The 4,158-nt window shown below is 39.3% G+C and overlaps 1 pseudogene; it reads right to left on the bottom strand.

The window, feature by feature from the left end:
- Window positions 1-291: 291 nt before the first annotated feature.
- On the bottom strand, window positions 292-408 carry LOC127484675 (U4 spliceosomal RNA; annotated as a pseudogene).
- Window positions 409-4,158: the final 3,750 nt, after the last annotated feature.

Genomic DNA, 4,158 nt, shown 5'->3' with positions numbered 1-4,158 from the left:
CGAGTCCTGCCTGTGGTTGCTTTGCCAGGGCCAGACCAAATGAATACATGGGCCAGATAAAACCTGGGGTATGGATGTTCCCCACCCCTGTTGATGGGGTTCCTATGGTGCACAGGTTTGTGAACACACTGATGTGCTTTGGAAGTGGCATTTCCAGTAGAAGGAATGGAAACTCCATCACTTCCCAGTCCATAACTTGTCTTACGCTTATCTTCCATTTGGCTTTTCCTGAATTGAACACTTTCTAGCAAACCTGTTAGCTTAAGTAGAAAATTTCCTGAGTACTATGAGTACTCTGGTGAACTATCAAAAATTAGGAAGAGGATTGTATAGAGGAACATTTTCAATTAGCAATAATTGTGCCTCAGATTAACATCATTGGCTACAATACTGCCTCTCTGCAAAGCTGTAGGACATGTCAAATTTAAACATGGTCAACCAAAACTGACATCTCAAGTGGGACCAGCCTTTTGGGACTGAGATTTCATCTATGAGGCCTGGGTTAAACGTGGATAGTGTCACAATAGAGTTATTGGATACCCTAATGGTGATTTAAAAAAAAAAAATTGGAGAAACTGTTGTTAGTGTGGAATAAAATATCTATATACCATATGAGTTCAATTTTGAAAAACAGTATATGTATCTTATAATTTTCCACCTTGTTCTTGCAGCTTTAAGATTCAGCTCAGGCAGAAAAATATATGTACCTCTAAGTAGAATTTTTCATCTTTGAGAGCTTCTGAGCTTCCGTGGAGCTACACTGATAGACTACATTTGGACCACTGAGCACATTGTCAAGAGCATCACAGATTAAGTGTTACTCTCATCCTGAGTTTTATACCTGGTACCTACCAGGAAAGAGGACAAGTTTAATCAGGTGCCTAAATGACAAAAAGGCTCTCAGTTTGGAGTGGTACAACCTGCATTAGAGTTGACTCTTTTCTTAACAGAGGATCTTTATCAAACTACAAGCAGGATATTTGGGGGGGCAATATGCTTGTTTTTAAAGGGCAGTGAAGGAAAAAGCCCTGAAATTAATGTAAAACTACTGTCATTAATCAATAAATAAAAATAAGAACTCATTAAAGTGAAAAATTTATCTATATACATTTGTCTTTCAGCTGCTGATCAGGATCTCTAACTGCCACAAAGTTCTACCCTCTCCCAGATATTTTATTGGAATTGATAGCATGTGTTTCATACGGTGTTTGTTGCTTTGTTAGGCTAAAGTATCATTTATAAGTGTTTTCCTCAGAAAAACCATGTTTTCTCTTGGTAACACATAGAGTTAGCAGTTTCCTGGAGGGTGCCAACTATGACTGCTACAGCAGGGACTTCAAGGGCTCTCATAACTGGCTGATCTGTAATATCTTCTCCAGATTTTCAACTGGACCCGCTGAGCTTCCGAGTCATCAAAGCTGCATGGTGTTCCATGGGAAAGGTAGGAAAGGTCAATCGTTTTTTTTTTTTGTTTTTGTTTTTTTTTTTTTTGACAGGCAGAGTGGACAGTGAGAGACAGAAAGACAGAGAGAAAGGTCTTCCTTTTGTCATTGGTTCACCCTCCAATGGCCGCTGCGGCCAGCACACTGTGGCTGGCGCATCGCGCTGATCCGAAGCCAGGAGCCAGGTGCTTCTCCTGGTCTCCCATGGGGTGCAGGGCCCAAGCACTTGGGCCATCCTCCACTGCACTCCCGGGCCACAGCAGAGAGCTGGCCTGGAAGAGAGGCAACCGGGACAGAATCCGGCGCCCCGACCGGGACTAGAACCCGGTGTGCCGGCGCCGCAAGGCGGAGGATTAGCCTAGTGAGCCATGGCGTCGGCCAATCATTCTTTTTATGTTGAAAATATGATCTCATGAATCATAAAGGTCACTTGCAATATATTCCAGAGCTCAAATAGTTCTCAATATGCTTACTTTCAGCTACTTCTCAAAGATGTAGTTATGCAGCATCTAGAAAAGAGAAAGGAACATAGTTCAATAGTGGCAACCGAACCATGCTCAAAAGCACTCTTCTACATCTAATTCCTGATCCCTACTCATTTCTTACTATAGGATCCATTCTCCCATAGAGGTAGATCTTTCACCCAATAGGCACTCAATGGTTCCCCATAGTAATTTGCTAAACAGTGAAGAATGAAGATAAAACTTTAGTAGCAAACAATACTTCAAATTTGTTACAAGCTTCTTTAATTTGAAAAAAAGGGGAAATCTCTGGGAACTTCTCCACTATTTTTTGGGTGATAACACTCTCCTCTAGATTTAACTGAGACTTAAGCTGAGATTTTCCACAACAGTTTTGATATTCACTATTAAGGTAGAAGGTACTGTAGGTACATAAAAGACACTTTCATGTATAAATTTTTATTTATTTATTTGAAATTTAAAGTTACACAGAGAGAGGAGAGGCAGAGAGAGAGAGAGAGAGAGAGAGACCTTCCATCCAATGGCTCACTCCTCAATTGGCCACAACGGCTGGAGCTGCACCGATCTGAAGCCAGGAGCCTGGAGCTTCTTCCAGGTCTCCCATTCAGGTGCAGGGGCCCAAGGACTTGGGCCATCTTCTACTGCTTTCCCAGCCTATAGCAGAGAGCTGGATCACAAGTGGAGCAGCCGGGTCTCAAACCAGTGCCCATAAGGGATGCTGGCGCTTCATGCCAGGGTGTTAACCCACTGTGCCACAGCACCAGACCCATTTATAACATTTATGTGAAGTCATTTACATCCATGACTTCTTCAAAAAAACTAAACAGAAAACTTCTGATAGCTCATCCAAAATTTTATTTGCTAAATATGCATAAGGAAACACAAATGTTCTAGCTCTTGTCCAAGACTTCTAGTTAATTTCCATCAATAAATGTTCTAGTCTTAGTTCACCATTATTTCAGGAGGATCTCAAGGTCACTATGATCATTATTTTCTCTTATGTACTACCAATGTTTATTTTTAATTTGAGACTGGTAAATACAGTTTAATAGGATTTTAATGGCTTGTTGGACACACTTCAGTGTCCAGAGATATGGCATCATCTTCAGGAATGTCATTATGTAGATTAATTATCAATAGCAGATAGATATCATGAGAGTAACTTGAAAATGAGAGATGCTATAAATGAAATTTTTCTAAGCAGAGCAAAACAGCATCTTATTTGCAACTATTTAGTGTTTCTGAAATCTACTTTTTGATGATGTATCTATTTCTTGTTACTGAGAATCTTTCTAAAGTAATCTTAGAGAGGGATTGTAATTAGTCAGTTTAATTTATAAGGTCAATTTATTTAGATATGTGCCTGGGTGCCTTGTTCTGTAGGAAGCAGAAAAACACACTCTTTTTAGTAGACAATTTCTTGAATTTTATTATGTTCGCTCAATGAAAGGGTTGAAATATAATATGGCAATCTCTTTGCATAGTAGACAAAATCCTCTCACAGATTGATCTGGTTCAACACTTTTATTAAATCCCCAAAATGATCTAGGAGAAAACCATCTTTAAAAAGAAAATATTTTATTAATTTCTTAAAGGTCTTCATATTCTATAATATTTCACAGTGTATGCAAAACTTTTACATAAAATTATGCATGATGGTTTTTAAATAATATCATGAACTATTGTACTTTTATGCCATTTTTTCACTAATATATAAGATCAGATTGATAGAAAAATATCATGGGAACATAGAAAACAAATGCATTATTATGCCTATTTGTTGGTTTAAATTCCAATATACCTACTTGATTTTGTCAAATCTAAATATCTCCAGTATAAAAAAAGAAATCACTAGTAATGTAACACACTGAAAGAAAAAAACACCTGAGTAATAACTTTTAGTTTTGGTGCTAAACTATAGAATAATAAGGTCTCATTAAAGATATTTTAAATGTCAATTATACTTAACATCTGTAGTTTTAACAATGCATGTGGGGCTGGTGCTGTGGTATATTGGGTGAAGCTCCGCCTGCAGTGCTGGTATCCCATTTGGGCACCGGTTCGGATCCCTGGTGTTCGACTTCCGATCTAGCTCTCTGCTGTGGCCTGGGAAAGGGATGGAAGATGGCCTAATTCCTGGGGCCCCTTCACCCACATGGGAGACCTTGAAGAAGCTCCTGGCTACCGGCTTCGGATCGACGCAGTTCTGGCCATTGTGGCCAATTGGGAAGTGA

Source organism: Oryctolagus cuniculus, chromosome 20 (genome assembly GCF_051225735.1).
Source record: "Oryctolagus cuniculus isolate XC-2025 breed Fujian yellow rabbit chromosome 20, ASM5122573v1, whole genome shotgun sequence".
NCBI classification, from domain to species: domain Eukaryota; kingdom Metazoa; phylum Chordata; class Mammalia; order Lagomorpha; family Leporidae; genus Oryctolagus; species Oryctolagus cuniculus.
The sequence above is the reverse complement of the archived record's forward strand: the minus strand, read 5'-3'. Positions and strand labels throughout refer to the sequence as shown.